The sequence below is a fragment of the Fundulus heteroclitus genome, chromosome 6 (assembly GCF_011125445.2).
Source record: "Fundulus heteroclitus isolate FHET01 chromosome 6, MU-UCD_Fhet_4.1, whole genome shotgun sequence".
In the NCBI taxonomy this organism is placed as follows: Eukaryota; Metazoa; Chordata; class Actinopteri; order Cyprinodontiformes; family Fundulidae; genus Fundulus; species Fundulus heteroclitus.
In genome coordinates, this window is record NC_046366.1 from 24437408 (window position 1) to 24457913 (window position 20506).

Here is a 20506-nt window from a genome sequence, read left to right on the forward strand (position 1 = left end):
CTGAGCCCTAAAAGCAAGTATGACCCATCAGTGGCCCAATTATAGAAAACACTGGGCACCATGTGTTCTTATAGCAAAGTGATTGCACTTTAGAAAAGAAAACAAATCAGCCACAGAGCTGATTTTAATAATTAAAATGATTAAAATTGTGCTCTACTTTAAACAGTAGTGCAAGAAAAAACAATTTCAAAGAAAAAAAACAAGTTGTTTCATATTCGAAGTGGAACATCCACTGTAACAACTTTAATCAAAACAGTGTCTTTTTATTATGTTGTAATGACAAAAAGCCTTATTGTGGATGCTTTTAGAAAAAGGGCAAACACTCAGGAATCAGGAGTTATGTTTTCACTCTTGTTATTTTCACGTGTTTTTTTTTTCATACCTTTATATGGTCAAATGTAAAAACTGCCATAATGTAAAACGTCATTATATCTATATAGAATCATGGGGGTTTGGTATATTTAGTGTCAAGTACAGCTCACTAACTAAAGTAGATTACGATGTATTTGCTACGTTTCTGTTAATTTGACAGTATGACAGTATGACGTAGGTTTGAAACTGTTTTCACCCATGGTTCTCATACTGTGCTGCAAACAACTCGAGTGGTACATGGGCTGCTTTTAGTGATACCCAGAAAATTGTGATATTAGTCATTTGTAAAATATGAACAAATAAGGTGTGATGATCATCTTTTTGGCACTAAAAGCTGAAAAGATGAGCTCTTTAGGACACACTGATATTCGCGCCATCATATGCTGCTCCAAAGAGAGGTGTAGTGGAGAAAATGGCAAAGACTCCCTTTAAAAAAATAAGTGGATGACGGTGAACCAGGAGAAAGCTCTGGTTGTAACTGTTGCAGTACTGGTTTTAACTGAATGTTGTTGTTTTTTTTATGAAAATTGCATTATTGCCTTTGTACAAAAATGAAAAATATATTTGTGTCAGCAAATGTTTTATTGTCCTATAATTTTGCATTGTTGAAGTTTAAACAAATCAAAACCGACAAGTCCTATTTGCTGATCAAGAGCCAAATCTGCCGGTCGTCTAAAGAAACAAAAAACTAAGAAAATGTTGAAAGGTTGATGAAATGCAGTTTTACCCTGGACATGTTATTGTCCTCAGGTACCTGTGGTATGTTTACTTGATACGAAACATTTTCTTACATTAAGCCACAAACCTCATATTTTGCGGATAAACCAGTACAAATTATTGCAGAGATCTGAAATCAGACAAGAAGGATGTTAGTTTCCTGCCACAAAAAGCATGTTACTTGCAGGCCAGAAAGTAAAGTTTTGTTCTCATCAGACCAGAGTACCTTCTTTGTTTGTTGTGTATCCGTCATGTCGTCATGACAGATAACATTTTTGTTATTAATATTAATTTGTCTTATTAAGAGATAACCATTACACAAATACAAAATAGATATCCAAAGTGCATAAAATGACACAAAAGGAGTTGTCAGAGCTCTCCCTTAAGCTTTTCCTTCATGAGTTCAGGCTTTTTCTTAAATCTTAAATATTTTTTTTAAATAAGAGGGAATGGTTTGTTTCAGAAAATGTCTTCAGCTTTTGTCTTAAATCCTTTTCGCTTCTGCTCCGCTGGATCATTTTTAAGGGATTAGTTCTTTAATTTCGTCAGCACTGTGTTCCCATGGTTTTAGAATCATGCTTTCATTGTTTCCCAATAATGCACAACCTTAAAATTTTCATAAAGGTGCTCGGTATTTAACGCTTACTTGGAAATAGCTCTGCTAACGGGTTGCGCGTGGGCGTTGCTTCTACACTGTTTTGCTCGTTGAGAACGCCCTTACTGCCAGATTCAAGATTTTGAGCTTTAAAAGAAAATAAACTCAAGCACTTGTAAACCCTATTTGAACCCATTCTGGAGGAGTATTATCATTCTGCTTCTTATCTGGGGTGAGACCTCATCCCCAGCTTTTGTGAATGGGAGGTGGAATAGCTCGGTGAGAGACATGTGCGGCGAAGAGGGCGCAGGGTTAGTGACTATAACCACTCCAGACTTTCGGGCAGGAATCAGCTAGCTCCAGCTGCCAGAGTAATGAAGTGCTGGCAGCTGTCCCTGGTGCTGAAATCAGCCTCCATCTCTTTGAGCGGGGGAATATAAAGCGACTGGCCGTGGAGCTGAGATACCAACGCTGCAAGGCAAATGGCACGTCTCAGAACAAAACCAAGTATCAGATGCATGCATAGGCACACACACTGGCTTAAACTGCTGTCTTCGAATAGCAAAACACAGGCCTTGTCCTCAGAAGGGAGAACATAAGCATTCAGCGGCAGAGAAAGTAATAAAGAGCAGAAGGTGTTTCCTCATTGTGAAATAGATCTCATATATGTGTGTAAACCACCTACACAAGCATATTGTCATCTCTCTTTCCTCTTGTCTGAATCCTTCATCAGTTTTTTTTTTTCTCTCTGCAATTTCTTTGCTTATCTCTCCCAGGTAGGGACATAAAAGAGACAATACAAAGCTGCTCCTCCAATCCGTTCCTTGACCTCTGTGGGGCTGCTCAAAAATGATTTTGTCTGTATCTGCACCTGCTAAGGGTCAGCGATCAACCTGCGGGTGCAATACGACGTGCCTGAACTGGACAGTGACAGATTACTGACCGGGTTTACCAGCGTCTGGATACACTTCCTCCCCTTCCTTATCCTCACCACAGTTCTGAGCTCATATAGGGATTCAGTGCATGTGCAGTCCAGAGCCAGCCTCCCACTTCATCCCCAGTGAGAGATAAGTATTGTTTGCGTAGCAGCATATTTCATGCTTGGCTACCCCCACCTGTTTCCCCTGACCTGCAACGTCTGAAGGCGGGAGAAGCTGTCGAATGTCCCCTGCTCGGGTATATGTGGAGCGTGATTGAAAAGGGCCTCATCTCAAGCTCCTTCCAGAAACAAAACTTCTGTCAAGGATTTCAAAGAAGCGATCCCACTGGTCACTTCAAGGACTTTCTGACAGCAAATTTGTGTGTGTGTGTGTGTGTGTGCTTTGCTTTGGGTTTTTTCTTTTGGGGGGGGGGGGGTCGTCTGCAAGTTTTATGTGTAAGTTCAGGCAGCAAGCTGGGGTCAAGCTATTAATCAAATCTGTCAGCAGAATTTGCATAATGAATTGTTGCAGAATTTGCCTTCTTTTGCCCACCCCCCCCCCCTTCCCCCTCCCCTCCCCCACTCAGAGATTTATGAGGACGGGTAAAATTTTGTTATGGGACATCATTTAGAAAAATATTAATTACAGGCTTTCTGAATAATAAACCCAACAAAGTATCAATATCTGACAGTAGGAAATTGTCTTTGTCAAAAAGGTTTTGATTGACAGCCAAATCAATAAATAGACATACATGAACGCAAAACAGTCACGTCAGATGTAGACCTACTTATTTTGTCTCTGAACCTCCACCGGGACTATTGTAGATACCATAAGCTTAAAGCCCTGTGGTATTCAATACCTTCAATGCATCTTCTTCATACTGGGTAAATGAACTTAAGGAGCATAACCAACATCTCCCGGGCTGGAGGTGGTGTATCAGTGTTATCAGTGAACTGAGAAAGGTGGTATTAAATGTGTCTGTTCTTTAATCTGGTATTTGTTTGTGATTAATCAAAATTAATTTGTTAAAATCCCAACCCTCGTAGAAGAGTGATAGTATGCTTCACATATACCTTGACACTTGATACCAGCTACTGACCCATTTATGCCCAAGACCTTGATGATCAATAAGATCTAGTTTCTACTCCTTGACTGTCACAACCAGCAATATTCCCATAGAGCTGAAAGTTCTGTTTTGTAAATATGAAAAAAACGCAGCAGCCTTCTTTCAGTCAGCTGACAGCCAGTGTGCAGCAATAGGCTGGGGAGGGTCACCAGTGCATTACTCTAGGCTCAACACAGCATGGAAAAACCTTGATTGCTCTGGCAAAAAAATTTAAAATAAAGGTGTGCCGATCATGAGTTTTTTGATACCGATCCAAATCATTCCAGGAAAGGCACGAACATAAGTCAAAGTCTGATACTTGACTGAAGTTCTCCTGATTCATAAACTTAAAGCTTTGTTTTTAAAGCTGTGCAGCTTGATTAAACGTATTGAAGCTGCTCTCTCCCATTACGGGGTCTGTCTCCATCCACTTGAGCTCATTTTCTGGGTTTAGATACCGAGCTGAAAATCTAGATTTCATCCAACAAAATAGTCCACATGAACAATAAAACAGGTTGGCAAAATGCACAAAAGAAAATAGCTTGTGATATTTAAAGGTTGGCTCTGGAAAACATGGCTGCTTGTCATGCTGGGATTGCACGGACATAAACACAGCCAGCAGACCTACAACAGCTATCAGGCTTTGTCTTTCATCAAAGACTCGCAACAACAATCATTAAAAACTGCTGGATCAGGCCCTCAAACTGATAATTGGAGTCAGATTATGAACTCCTTAGATTTAATTATAGGGATAGTAGTAAAGAAGAGTTTTAGCAATTCAAAGACTAACATTTAAAAACCTTGACATACCATATTTGCTTGACTGATATAACATGTTTCTTTCAAAACAAATTTCAAGAAGTCACTAGCTAGAAAGGAAATTATTCTAACTAAGGCATAGTTAAAGTATTTACTTGTTCTGATTAGGTTATTTTAGTGTTATTCTTAGTTGTTAAATGTGAGACAAGTCTGTTGTTAGGATGTGATGAACTGTTTGTCTTTCTGTGTTCTGTAATGTTTTTATAATGTTTTCTTGGATGCTGCTCCTAGTTGTTAAACGTGATGTACGTCTGTTAATGGATGTGATGAACTGTTTGTTTTTGTACTCACTGATGTTTTTATAATGAGAATGGACAACAGGAAGAATAGTCCTAACGTGGTAGGGACTAATGGGGATCCTTAAATAAAATACCATATTTGTTTGATCAAGTTATTTCATTATGATGTGCTCTAAGTATTCTTGCATTATATTGTGAATGAAAAATCATAACTAAAGATAGGATACAAGACACAAGCAAAAAATTATTTATGCAACCCATTGGGAATATATTAAACCAATCTGTTTCAATGTTCTGATTACATTGTCCTTGAAAAATTAACCATAACAACAAAAAATGGATTACCTTATTACTCTTTAGTAACTACCATAAATCTAATAACTTCTGATAACTTCCTCATGAGGATCTAAACCTGTTAATGGCTGTTAATGGAATATTTGGAATAGTCTTTCAATCATGTTGTGCAGCTTAAGCCCAATTCAACCTTTGCCAACCAGCATTTATAATTTTGTCTCCGCTTACCAACATTTCATTCCAATAAACAAACCACTTTGTGCATCGTGTTTACATTGTTTTGCCCATCTACCTATCATAACATATATTAGGTGAATTGCAGAATTATGGAAATAAATAAAAACAAACATTGTAACATCATTGGTTCACTCATCCTAAATGAAGAAGTTTAAATTATAGATGATTACAGAAGCATTAAAAAAATATTTTAATTTCTATTTCTAACTTGTGTTTTTTTTTTTAAATAGTGGGATAGTTGTGAAGGTTTATGCAGGCAGAGGGAAGGAGGAGAATGTACTTCTTGATTAAACTTAGGTCTTTCAGTGCATGCAGCAAGATGCTGCCGAAATTCTCTTTTGTGGAGAATGAAATCTCACTCTAACATCATCTGTTGGGTTAACATTTTCCTCATACTAACAAAAACAAAAGACAGATTTTGCTGTTTAGAAACATATTTGGCCCTGAAAAACACACACAGCCATGGCATAGACACAAAATATCCACCCATCACTTTTAATTAAGATAACTGTTTTTATTCTGCCCTGGCGAACCTTGTCTGTTAAGCAGCAGACATCAGGCAAGCTAGTGTAAGTAAGATCTTTATTTTGTTACACTAGCTACCTGCTAGCTACCTGAGAAGAAAGCCTAACTAATTGACCAGCTAATATCCACTTGTCTTATTTGTGGGACTCTATAAAGAGCATAACAGCAAGAATGTACAAAATTCAGCCCAGTAACCACTTGAAAATGATCACTAAAACTGGATGGTTTGGAAACTAAAGGGAGTGCTCCACAAAACAAAATCTATTGGATTGTATGATACAAATGTGTTTCTAATTTCTATGTGAACCCTGTGATACAGTGAATCTGGGGTGTTGTTGTTTTTTTAGGAATAGTTAATGTGAATTTTTATACCATCACATGTTTAACTGCAGGTTATGTTTTATTGAAAAATAATCCACTCAAGACAGTGGAGATGATGGTGGATTTATGGAGAACACCCCTCCCACCACACACATACGCACACACACACACACACACACACATTCCTCACTATACTCAATAACACTGTGTCAGCTGTGGGTCCCTTCCGGTTCCTAGGAACCACCCTTTCCTGGGACCTGGGATGGTCCTAACTCAAAGACATCATTCAGAAGAAGGCAGAGGACTACATCCTGCAGCTACTCAAGAAGTACAACCACAGGAGCTGCAGGTGATCTTCCACAACATAGTTATTCAGTCTGTCCTACGTTCGTCCATCACTGAGTGATTTGGCTCATCCACAGAAAATGCAAAACTTGTACAGGTCTAGGTTCAGAAGATGGACAGCTAGCATGTACGCAGACTCCACACATCCTGCACACAAACTGCTTTGACTTTTACCTTCTGGTTGGTGGTACTGAGAACTATTTGCTCGGACCAGCCGCTACAGGGGCAGTTTATTCCCCCGGGCTGTCAGTCTTCTGTACACTTAAAAGTCGGGGGGCCCAGATTAACACGATGCTCATTTGCAGCAATGTTAAAATGTACTTTATTTTGAAAAACCTACACCGCCTGCCCTTTCCACTCAGCGGCTACCGCTATGCGGTACGTTAGATGGAGGGAAGGAAAACCTGAGAGGACAGTCCAGTGTTGTCCATCTAGCGCCTTTGTTGATATATTTAGCGACTTTTCAGACCCCTCTGGAAATTGTCTTTCAAAAAGCGGCTAGCAACCAGCAACATTTAGCAAATTTCTTTGTTTTAATGCCGACTTTACCAAAAGCACCAGTCGTTCTGGAGACCTGTATTGAGGCAGCATTGAGAGCTGCCACGAGAGTTCCCATTTCCCTCAGCGCTGTCTCACAGGCACAACACAGCTGCTGCTGCTGCTCCTGCTGCTGCCTTGTCACTTAAATGTAGTTTTTAAAGTAATCTTTTTTTTGTCTCTGAAACTGTTGCAGTTAAATAATTCCCTGAATTTGATTCAAACATATCTTCAATCACTAATTCATATTGTTTACTTTGTGTGGCTCTGATATCTGTCTTTTTGGCACAGCTTGTTTTATGTAGTGTGGATTAGAGCAATGTAACATAATTAATAGATAATTTGTAAAGGTAATTTTTAGTTGCAAACGCAATCACCATTTTTAATAACTTTTTTGTCTAGGCAAAAGCTGTCCTACAGCCTGGGTCACAAATGTATGAATACAGCATCTAATTTACACTACATATGCAAATTAGATGCTGTCACCCCCCAACCCAAGAAAAAAAAAACACGGTTTCATTAAATCCTAGTGTAAACCATATATGTACATCAAACGCCTTCATTAAGAGTAAAGTGGATCTGAAGTCAAATTCCTAGTATGAGCACTTGGCTTCACAGAACTTTAAGGTGTACTTTTTGAAATTGTAAGTTATTTTAAAAAAACTAATATTATCGTTTGCTTTTTTAATAAATTTGCCATTAAAAATGCAACATGAAATGAAGATCAAGATGTTTCTAACTGTTGCAGGGTTAATAATGTGCGCTTCAGCTGTGTTTAGCTTGATTGAGAGGATCTGAAAGCTCTTGAGTGTTGAGTGCTAATCCAGCTCAGTCAAAAAGCAAACAGAAGCACAGTGGAAACACCAAAACAAACTCAAAAAAGTTAAAATTCTCACCTATTAGAAAAGCAAAATCCTTAAACGTGAAAATCAAAACAGTCATGTTTGCGACCTGGTTCAGGAACAGCCGCCAACAGCAGAGAAACACTTCAAAATCAAATATCGCACCAAAATTAGTCATGATAATAAAAGGTAAGGGGGGAAAAAAGAAAATAAGCAAAATGTTGAAATTATATCAACACGTTTTAGAGGAAGCTGTATATTTTAAAAAAAGAAAGAAGAGGGAGAATAGAGAAGAGGCAAAAATATCAAAAGCGTGTGCGTGGAAAGGTGGGCTTATATTGGATGCTGCCGGAGCAGCAACACTCAGCATCCAGGATCTCAATGACTGCATGCAGAGAGCCAGAAAACATTGTTTGCTTTTTTCTTAACCCGGTGTTGGCGGAACACCGAGGCATGGAAGGAGGAGGAGGAAGACAAAAAAAAAAGGAGGTAAAAATGTGCTTAATAAAAAAGGTCAGCTGAAAATGTACTCACCGGGAGGGAGTAAAAGGGTTGAGTTAAAAAGAAACTGGGCGGTGAAGGGCTGCTGGTGTTAGCAGGCGTGTGAGCACCGAGGATCTGCGGCGCTCCGGCTGCGCTCTCGCTCCTCTCAGCCGGTGGCGGAGTCACGTGACACGGGCTTGGCCGGAGTTTCTCCGTCAGCCCGAGTCCGACCAGCGCTGGGGCTTTTATGTCCCTGTAGTGTCACATATTAGGCTGGTTCCTTTTCAGAGCTTTTGGGAATATGGTCTAGCGCTCGCGCAGGATCCATCTGGGAAGATATGGTTTCGTTTTCCGGTTTTTTGCACACCTTTTTTAATTTACGGCGCCTCACAAACATTCATACGCCTTGAAGTTTTCTACACTTGCTCACTTTACGCTCATAAACCTAAATGTATATAATTAGGGGATACACAGCTTGACATTTTTTCATCAAATAAATAAAAAAATCTGCAAAGTGTGGCGTGCATTTCTATTCGTCTCCCTCTAAATAAAATCCAACCAGTTGCCGTCATACATCAGCTAATTGGTAATTGGCCCACCTTTGTGCAATTTAATTTCAATATATAAATACAGCTTTTTTCTGTATAGGCCTCAGGGTTTTTGTTATACAACATCAGGGAACAAACAGCATCATGAAGACCAAGGAACACAGCAAACGTTCAGAGTTGAAGTGGTGGAGAAGTCACGAATTATAAAACAATGTCACAAGCTTTGAGCTTGTTATACAATAGCGTTTAATTCATCATTTACCAATATAAGGAGTATGGTACGAGTTCAAGTTAATCAAGAAATGGTCTGTCCACCAAAACTGACCGACTGGGTAAGGGGAGGATTAATTAGATAACAGCCAGGAAGTTTGTGGTCCACAGCTCAGGTAGGAAAAATTGTCAACAGGGCAAGTAGTCATGCTTTTAAGAAATCTGGCCTTTTTTGAAAGAGCGGAAAAAAAAGTAATTGTTAAAGGAAAGTGTTTTCAAAATAATTGTATGCTGATTTCGACAAGCCTTAGCAAACATGTAGAAGAAGGTCCTTTGATCAGGTGTGGCTGAAATTAAATGTTATTGTCTCCGTGCAAAAAAGTCTGTGGAGCAAATAAACCAAACACTTCACGTCCCCCTGAACGCACCATCCCGTCATGAGACATATGAGTGGCAGCATCATGCTGTGTGGATGTCGTTCTTCAGTGGGGACAGGAAAAATGGTCAGAATTGATTAGAAGAAGGATGGAGCTAAATACATGGCCTTACTGGAAAATTTGTAAGATGTTACAAAAGGTCAATAAGAACTCTAAACATACAGCAAGAACTAAAATGGAATGGTTACGTTCAAAACACATTCATGTGTTTCCAGATCTAAATTTAATTGAGATAATGTGGCAAAAGCTGAAAGTAGCTCTCAAAATTATCTGATTGAGCTTCAGGCACTTTGTAAAAGGATTAGGTAGAAATGTCATTCTCTAAAACCTTAAACTACTTGCAGCTGTAATTGCAGAGAAAAGTAATTTGTATTAGTATTGACTCATATTGAATGCAAATGCTTATAATACTTTTCAGATTTTTATTTGCAAAATAATAAACGTGAAAAACATGAATCAAAAAATAAAAATAAAAGCACTTTGAAAACACATCAAATCTCGATTCAGGGAGGGGAAAAAAGCCTCCTGAGTCATATGGAATGGGTAACATGTTAGGAACAAAAGGATGCCACATCATTTGATGAAAATGAAAATTATCAATCCACAGATGGCTAAATCTGAAGTCACAGAGAATGTGAAACTGAAACACAAAGCTAGCAGGCAAGTCAAATCTGCTGAAATGCTATTGCAGCAACTGAAAATGGTCCTCACACCTGATAACTTCACAACATGTTCCTGGCGGGTCCTGGGGCATCTCCCTCCAGATCCTGACCAGGGCATCACTGGACAGTCTAACATGCAACATTGTAGCATCAGATGGACATAAACAGGAAACCCCAGAGATGCTCTATTGGACGTAAGTCAGGGAAGCGTGGAGGCCAGTCGATGGTGTTGATTTCTTCATTCTTCACGGACTTCCCGCATAAACTTGTCATATGGGGTGCATTATCATGCGCCATGACGAACCGCTGCAACTCGCTGCAACAGCAATCACAATGGCAGTGAGGGTGCCAATGTTTATCGTGTACAGGCCTGTGCGTCCCTCCCTGCATAGGCCTCCCGACATTAACACTGACCCACCACCAAACCAATAATGCTGAACATGTTGCAGGCAGCGTAACGTTCACCGCAGTTTCTCCAGAGCCTTCATGCCTGTGACCTGTGCTCCACTGTGCCAAGCAGTAAGCACAGGGTCTACTGAAGGACGATTGGCCTATAGGCCACGCATGTGAAGTCTTTTTGTGAAGGTTTAGTTGGAGACATTAAGACCAGTGGCCCACTGAAGGCCACTTTTTAGGGCTCTGGCAGTACTCATCCTATTCCTATTTGCACAAAGCAGCAGGTACCCAAACTGATGAGTTAAGGGCCTTTGCCAGCCCTGTCTGGCTCTCCTAAACTAACTGCATTTCTACTAAAATCTCCTCCTTGTGCTGTTAGACACAGCAAACCTTTTGGCTATGACACATATCGATGTCCAATTCTGGTGGAGTTGGATGGCCTGTGCATCCTCTGTAGGGTTCCAGGTATCTCTTCATGCTACCAGTAGTGACACTGTTCCGAGTCAAATCCTCAAGAAAATGAGGAAGGAAAACATTTCTGTGGCCTCCACCTGTAATAACATTTCTGTTTTTTGGGCTTGTCTCACTGTTGCCCCTTTAATTTCATTGACAACGAAACAACTGGCACAGATAAACACCTCCCTCTACCACTGAACTGACCAGATCAGTATTCCACAAGTTTTGATTTGATATTATACGCTGATTTATTTTTTTAAGCATTGCATAAAATCTCAATGAAATACTATAAACTTTATGGTTTTAAAGCAACAATTCCCATTGCTAGTTTTTACGACAAGTATTTCAGTCTGACTTAATACCTCAGCAGGCCAACAACAGAGATCAGGAGTGTCAGTGACAGCCTTATTGGTGATTAAAAAATGCCTTGACTGGGATCTGATCTCTAACTCTTGACATATGATTGAACAAAGTTTGATGTCTGTGAGTATTAAAAATTCCTGATGAAACAGTGTTATGCTAATCGTTTATTATGGGTGAATTATGTTTTAACTCCTAAACTCTGTAGCTGCCAAACAATACTATATATAAGTTCTAGTGACTGGAAAAGTAAAGTTTTGGTTATCTGAAAATCAAAGAATCAAAACAAAGTGTAAAAGCTCTGCAAGTTTTCCGACAGTTTTAACAAGCAAGGGTTCTGAAGAAATAAAAGAAAACATATTGATGGAATAGCATTAAGTCCCTAACAGGCAAAAGTATGTGTAAGTATTTCAGAGTTTCATTTATTTATTAAGTTTTTTCCCCCAATAGTAAGAAGATTGTGCCCCACCATGCTAAAACTCGACAGCTGTTTGTTCAATGAGTGCTTTTGAAATAGAATTCACAACCAGTAGCTTTAGGTGCAAAATAAACAAGCAATCCATAAACTCTAGACGTTTTTTAACTAAAATACAAAGCTCCAGGTTTTCTGTACAAACACTGTGATGGAGGGTAAGATGCATGGAGCAGTCAGACAGGAGTTCAGGTATTTAGTTTGAACTCTCATTAAATTCCTTATTAAAGTTTGAAGCGATCAGGATAATTATTTCAGATTCTGTGTCTAGAAGTTATATTACCAAGTCTAAAGAAGCACATATTTGACCAGCATTATCAGAATTAAGGTTGTACCTGAGAGCAGGCTTTAGGAGTATTCACAGTCAAGAATAGCTGCACCTGCAGAGTTGAGCGCAACTAGTAGTAAATTATCAGTTATATCTGCAGAGAAGTCGTTCTCAGATAAAAAGACCAACATGCAAGGCTTTTCTTGACTGTGAAAATGTATGTTTCCTCTCCTGGTATAGCTTGAATCACTGGCTGTGCTCAATCTGCAGTGCTGCAAAAAAAGTATTTGTCCCCTTGCAGATTTCTTGTTTTCTCGCTATTTTATTTTTCATTCCTAAATGTTTCAGTTTCTCTAACAAATTTTAATGTCAGACAAAGAAAACATCAGAAAATAAAAAAAATTAAAAAAATTCTACAAATGATGATTTTTGCTGTAGTGGAATTTTTGCCCAATCTTCTGTGCAGAAATGCTTTCATTTATTCACACTGGTGGGTTCTGAAGGTCCAGTGGCCGGCTCAAGGTCACAACATCTCAATTGGATTCAAGTCCTGACTTTGATGAGGCCACTAAAAACTTGACTGTTCTGTTTTTTGTTTTGGACATCATATTCGTGCTGCACGGCCCTGACCTTGAGCTCACAAACTAATGGCCGGACATTTTGTTTCAAGATTTGCTGCTGGAGAGCAACATGCATGACTCCATCATTTAAAACATGTCATCCAGGTCCTGAAGAGACAAAGCAACCTCAGACCATCCCACTACTACCACTGAGTCTGATTGTAGGTATGATATTCTTTTTCTGCTATTTTTACTCCTGATGTAAAAGGGCACACACCTTACAGAAATGTCCACATTTGTCCCACAAACGTTGATAATATTTTGCTATGACTTTAAAGGGTTAACCAATTTGTTCTTGGCAAATGTTGGACAAAAAGTTTCATTTGTGTGTTGTATTTTCTTTTAGTCAGCAATAGATTTGGCCTTGAAACTCTGAGACATTATATTTTATCCTACTGTGCTATTTTAAAACCTTGACTGAGGCATTTAGGCCTGCAGTGCTTTAGATGGTGTTTTAGGTGCCTTTTTTTACTTCCTGGATGAATCGTTGAGGGTCTCTTAGACTAAATTTTGGTTAGCCACCTTTATCTTGGAGTGTTCACAATATGTCTGTGTTATCTTCATTTGTGGATAACTGCTCTCACTGTGGGATCACATGTTGCTCTCAGATCTTGAGGTCTGTGACATCAAGGAACTATCTGATTTATCGGACAGTCTTACCTGAAGGGATCAAGTGTAACCCAACAGAAATGAAGTAATGTTCATTTCCCAGAAGGGGGCATCTGAAAGGCTCACCCACTCCCAACCCTTTCATATCCAATTTTTGTAATTGTATCCCATTGTATCTATTGTATGACACACATAAGCACTGTGTAATCAGAACATGATGAGTTTAAAGCTTGTGGGGCACAAACCTGAGCGTTCAATAAACTGCAGACGCTAAGACGTAATAAGATGAATCTCACTTACGTAATTGTTTAAACTCAACATCAGGCAGCTTCTGTTTAAGTAATTTCTTGATTCTACAGGTGCGGCAGTAACCTGGCATAGTTACTGGCGGACTGAAAAGAAAGTTTTCATTCCTATGTTGTATTTAGCAAGATTCTCTTTGTCACTAAATTGATGATCTGACAAAAGTATGAGTTTGACAAAAGAGCAAGAACAGGGGCCATCTTTAAGGGTGTACGCCATTGTAGGGTACCAGTTAAAGATAGTGTCAGGGTTTAACCTGCCATGTATTTTCACATGTTCATCAGCCTTAAAAGACATTTTAATGATGCCGTATGGAAATATAGAATATTTGTTTACGTGTGTAACAAAATGTTCTACCTTGAAATGTCCGGTTTCATTTTTGCATTTTAAACAAAGAAACATTGCAACGGGATGACATCAAATGCAGATGGATCAAAGTACGGGGCGGAATCAGAGAGAAATATTTATCAAAAGATTTGGACATCTAGTGTTGTCCGCCTATTGGCATGCCTGGTAAAGATGCATATAAAACTTTAAATTAAGTTAATTGTTTAGTGAAGTGTTGTTGTTTCAGATGGAACGAGTTTTCAAAACTCCATCCTTTATTTCAAATACATGTATTCAGAAAAGGATAGGACATCCCATGTGAAGATTTTGCTCATCTATGTATTCAAAGTTCATGTTATTTACCTGTTTCAGGTGTTTTCTTACATGCAGAGATTCTAACAAGGTACTATATCAAACAGCGTAGACACATTCCTGCACAAAACTGTTTGATGTGTGATGCCCTTGTATATTGTTTCAGAATCTATCAGATCATTTGTCTGTGTGAAAGCAAAACACAGATCTTACTGCCCCACCGTGTGCCTGCCTCCGCTTATCAACCCCTTGAGAACTTATTGATCCATAAAGACCTTTTACTCTCATGTCTGGCAGACATTTCAGGAACAACAAGGACTTCTGCTCCTCCCTGACAGGATGACCACTTGCGTTTCCTTAAAGAAGGAGTAGAAGCCCGGCAGCTGTCAACCTTACAGAGCAGGATCAAATGAAACATTCTGACGAGCTGGGCAAACGTTTTTTTTTTTCTTTCTATTTATTTTTTGTTGTTGTTGTTGCTACAACCAAAGAACCACCTTTTCATGTCCTGGAGCTTCCTTAATGATCTGGAAAATGCTCAATCAATATTGTGTCTCACCTGAGAGCTGTAGACATTACCCGAACTTTAAACTCTGTTAGAAAACGGCAGGTGTTGACATCCTCATTGATCACCAATATCCTCATAAGGCCCAATGCAAGCTCACTTGATTAATCCTTAAAGTAGGTTTTAATGAGAAAGTGCAAGAACGTCAGAGTTGGCAAAGTGATCTTCTTTCGAAATCTTCTTCTTCAGACCAATTGTTTCCCTGGAATTAAGCTACAAATAGTTTTAACGCTGCAAGTTCCATTTTAAAAACTTATACGGAGCTACAATGACTAACAAATGCAGGCACACATCTTAAAACTTGCTGCGCTGTGTCATGTCACAACTACAAACCTCACTGGTATTTTACTGGGGCTTCAGGTGACAGCCTGACACAAAGCGTTGCATGAACTGGAAGGTCAATTATTGTCCTGCGTTATTTACAAATAAAAACCTGAAATGTGTGGTATGCATTTAATCGGATGCCTCTAAATAAAATCCAGTGCATTCATCTGATTATAGAAGTCACTTTATTATTAAAGAAAATACATGTTTGGAGTTTTGACATAAATATGACTGCACTTTGAAGGCCTCAGAAGTTGGTATAGTAGTCAGCCATGCCCCCCCCCCCCCCCCTCCCTTCCATCTGTATGGTAGTCCTTGAGCAAAGTGGGACAATAGATCCTTGTTAGGATTAAATCCTCAAAAGAGATTGTTATGACACACTGTCGCCACAGTTACATAAAAATTATTTCAGCTCCGATACATCCCCTACCTGTCTGCACGGGTTACCGTGGCAACAACTCTGTTGTCATTAAATAAAGGCTGTTATTTTGTCGATACAGCAGTCTTTCTCAACAAATCTTTAGGTTGAAGTTGCAGTTTTGCATGAATGGACAACGAGTTACATAGCATAGTTAAGGAACAACATTTTATGGCGCACATTAGGACAGACATTTAACACAACAGCAGCTGTGTCACCGTCAAAACTGCAAAAATGATTAAACTAAAAACAAAATTGTGAATATCTTCATGAATGTATATCATCTTAAACGAGGTAATGGGGATTTATGTGTTATTCTAAAGAATGGGCATCTTATTACATTTGCAAGTTCCAGACACTTTTATACTTATACACCCCCCCCCCCCCCACACACACACACACACACACACACACACACACACGCACGCACAAAGTAATACAAGTCTCTTTAACGTAGAAACAAAAGTTCAAAAGCTGCCTTAAAACTGCAAGGACAGTCAACTTTCATATTTGCATATTCTCAACTTAAGAAAAGTCAGGGCAATTCACAGCCATAAGTTAAACCTTAGAAAATACACAATCTTACGTTCTGTGCCAAAAGCTCATTAAAATAAGTACAATTTATAGGACAAAATCAGTGCATTGAACTTAAGGGGGCTGTCAGTTTTTAGAGTGCACTGTTGTGTCTTCACCTTGCACTTTAATTCTTTATGACAATATTCTGAGTCAGCAACATCACTTTCCTTATGCATCTTATATTTAAGGATAGCTAACTTGATACTCTGCTAAACGAAAACAAACAAATGGCGGCATGAACATCACAAAGCAGTATATCCAGCATATAAGTGCCACTGCTGCCAAATTTACTTAAATGCTACACAGATATAGCAGCTGTGTAACCGAGTAAAGCAGTTTCTCAGTTACATGATACGACATGCCGACTCTGCCTGCCCTGATGAAGATCGACTCACCTCAGCATGCTTGGAAAGCTTCCAGCAGTATGGTCGTCCAGGCCATTTTTTCAGAATAATTCAGGTAATAATTATCTGACCTCTTGGGAAAGCTCATGTATGGTGTATGCATTATATCCCTTTTCTAATAAAAAACTGAAGGGATATTCTATGGTGTAACTCTTTTCCACCTGCTGTAACATTTCATCAAGACCAGGATTTATCGTTGTATGTCACTAAATAATTAAAAAAGAGGCCACGGATTATACTTAGGTTCGTTGGTTCAATGAAAACCTGTGTTGTGTGTTTCTATAACCTCAGTCTTGAGGTTTCATACATGTCAGTGTCTGAAATAACAGCGAAGGCTGATTTCCTCCTCCACCTCCTCCTCCTGTTATAGAATTGTGTTGTCTGTTGTTCCCTGAATAACACATCTGAGTGCTCCGAGTATTCAGCACAAAGGGAACTGCTCACCACTCCCCTTTGCTAAGTGCCACACATAAACCTCAGAGCAAATGCCACTCCAGCACGGTTTGACCAAACGGCTCTGCCTCCCATTTATCTGCCTCCACCCTCCTCCACCCCACGGTGCATGGTAATTCTCTGGCCAGCATCCCAAGCCCTGAGCCGATGGTTCGACAATATCTGGCACGCGGCTCGTCTTCTGCAGCTGATACGTTGGCTGGCTCTCCCAGTGCACGGAGGAAAGAAGATGGCTGGACAGTTGTGTTTTTTTTTTTTTTTTCCGCTGTCCAACCACCTGATAGACAGGATTTGTTCCTGGCATCAGGTTGAGACATGAGCCTGAGCCCTGGCAGAGCTGAGCTGTAATTATGATAGGGTGAAACTTGTACATATAAAGCCACATTAATGGCAAAGGGACGCATGGTTCGCCCACAATGTCCCCTCGTCAAACACACATAGTGCATTAGCAGCAGGGATTCTTTCTCCTCGCTCTGATTGAAGCTATTAAATACAATTTAGGATATGCAGAAATGGAAGCGGAAGCGGGTGGCTGAGTGATGCATCTTTGTGCACCACATAAGCTTTGTTCTGTTGTAATACAGCCCGCATTACTCAGGATTCTTTAGAGGGGAGAAAAGCATTTTAATGGAGTTAAAATTACAGCTCTGAGAGGGAAAAAAATGAGTGCTTTCCTCTCCTCTTTTTTTCTCTGTTGCTGTGTTTTTGTTATTTTCTACTCACATCTCATTTCTGCAGCCCTGCTTTGCATTTGCTGCCATTTCTTACATAAATTATGATGCAAAGAAACCAATTTGGGTGTCTGCTGTTGGATTCACGAAGACAACACAGTTTACTATAAAGCAATGATTAAAGAAAAGGTCATTTATGGGTGCAGCCTCTGTCTGTGTGTGTGTGCGTGTGTGTGTGCAGCGACAATTGTGTGTTTGTAGGTTGTATGTCTACGAGTGAGCATCAGATCATACGTCCTGTGCACTTGTCAACGCGCATGTGACTGATGAAGCGTAACCTTTTAATGTGTTTACAAAGTGACATTTCCAGAGATCGTTCATGTTCCCTGCTGAAACTAAAACCCTTGACATTCTTCAGACTCACATTTTCCTGCGCTGACGGCTCTGTCAGCGCTCATGCCAAGCGAGGCCAACATCAATGACATAATTACATCAGTGCTTCATCTGTCTCTGTCAAATTCTGCATTAATATTTGTGCTTGGAAGCAAATTGTTCTTGTGCTTTTATACATATTTGAAATATTTCTTCTGTCCTTAAGTCGTTGTGTGAAGTTGAAGATTTTGCTCGGTAAAACTAATCTAAAGCTCCTTCGACTTCATCCTACTTGAACCTTAAAAGCAGCATCCATCATTCCTGATTGAGCTCTGACATCTAAAAAGCTGTGGCTTCAATCCATCCGTTTCATTTTGATTCTGAAAATGGTCACCCATATGTTCGGGTCTCGGCCTCACACTGTGAATCGACCTGGCAAGCTAACCAATTCAGTTTGAGCTATTATTAATCTATGCAAAGATATGATTGGTAATGAAACCTTAACTGGAGGGAAGTGCCACTGCCTACACGTGTTCTTTAAACATATTCAGATGTGATTCAAATCATGTATGAAATTATGTCTATAAATCAAACCTTGATTTATTTACACACTTTTCAAAGCATCATTGGCAGATGCTACACAGTTTGTTTGTACTTTTGATTTGTTTGCTTGTTTGGAAGTTTAACTTTTTTAGGTGAAAAATAATTTTTTCAAACGTCCAGTCATATAAATAGAATATATATATATATATATATATATATATATATATATATATATATATATATATATATATATATATATATATATATATATTTATATATATATATTTTTTTTTATTATTCAACTTTAAAGGGAACATATCATAAAAAAATCTAATTCTTTGGCCCTTAAATACATTTTGTTGTGTATGTAGAGTCTGTAGAAGTGCAGACAATTTTAATGCAGTCTTGTCCAGGACCTGCATAAATATCTTTATATTCTGTTTGGATCATATTTTTCAAGCCCTTGAGCTTTCTCTGTTTTCTATTACGTTTTTTTTTTTTTTTAACAATTACATGATAGTATTTGCTGCAGGGCTGCTAAACAAGGCCGTGGACACTTTTATTGACATCCTGCAGTTTCTTGCACCGCCAGCAAGGGGTCAGATTTTTTTTAGTAGCACAGAGCCAAACTGCAGGGACAGTTTGTATTTTGTTTTCTACATTAGACAAAACAGACCTGTGAAAATATTTATTTGTAACTTTGGAATCCACAATAGAGCTTATGGTTACCTAATACTATTCAATATTATGGAAAAAATCTATCAGTTTAGGTATTTAAACTGCACTTAAAAACAAATGTAAAATGCTGTCAACTTAACAGTCAAGTTAAACAAGAACTATTTCCTGTAGGAAAAAAAATGCATGCTAATGTAGGATTCCAAGATGTCTCATGGGGGGGAAAAACTGCACTCAAAGGATGAGCCCATATTTTAAGTAAGTGGCCAACAAAAGCAGCTCAGTCAGCTGTCTTCCCCGGTGTTCAATCCATAAGTCAGTGTTTACCTTCCCAGCTGTCTGTTTGAGGAGCGATGTTTCCCTCGTGTTTCCAACTTGGAAAACATGCTTACTTTCGTTTGGGCCCCGATGCTCTTGTCAATGTAAATCAGGTCAGACGCTCAGGCCAATCAATGAGGACGCGAGAGAGGATTCACTCTGTGCACCTCAGGGACTCATCAGTGACAGCAGTCTATTACTCTGCGGCGGACGTGTGAGCGAAGCCGCTTTGAATTGCAAATGCAGACCTATGGACTTGCCTGCTATGCAAACTGTGTGATCTGTTAAAGGGCACCTGGGAATAACTGCCAGCGGCACAAAGCAAGGCCTTACTGTGCCACGACATAATTAATTGTAGAGGAATAAGTCCCAAGCCTTGCTCTTAGACCATAACATGATCTGTGGATTGTGGGTCTTTATACTCTCTTTCCAGCAGAAAAATGTATTTGCAACTTTCTACTGGGAGTTCATCACTTTGTAAGACTTCATCCCGAACTTCAGCTGAAGAGTATTAGGTACACAGTGTTATTTTTCCTGCCTTCTCTCCTTCTGTTTTTCAAGTGTTTAAAGTTCAGGCAGGGACACAGTGTTCTGCATCCTCAATCATTACATATTATGCTAGCCTGTGCGCTGAAGAGCACTCTGATGCTCCAGATTAATTCAGGTGAGGCAGGAGTTAGATGCTCACGCTCGTTGTTCCTCCCATGTCCGTTTAGAAGCAACAGGGGGATTATTAAGCCTCCTGTAGGTTTTTAAAGCGTTCGGAGGTCGTGAAGACCCTTTAGCGCATATTCATAAGCACTTACGGGAGGTGTTATTAGAAAAATAATTTGCTAAATATCCTCAGAAGCAATGT

The 20506-nt window shown here is 39.3% G+C and overlaps 1 protein-coding gene across 4 annotated transcripts in view; it reads right to left on the minus strand.

Annotated features, from left to right (window-relative positions):
* LOC105920044 (RNA-binding Raly-like protein) overlaps positions 1-8585 on the minus strand; it is a 117057-nt gene extending 108472 nt beyond the window's left edge. For 2 of the 4 annotated variants that reach the window (XM_036138386.1, XM_036138385.1), the window contains exons 1-2: positions 8403-8585; positions 7923-8012 (exon numbers count right to left, since the gene is read on the minus strand). The gene's annotated coding sequence lies outside the window, so the exon portion shown is untranslated. The remainder of the gene's footprint in view (positions 1-7922; positions 8013-8402) is intronic. The other 2 variants (XM_036138387.1, XM_036138384.1) reach the window with 1 other exon arrangement.
* Positions 8586-20506: the final 11921 nt, after the last annotated feature.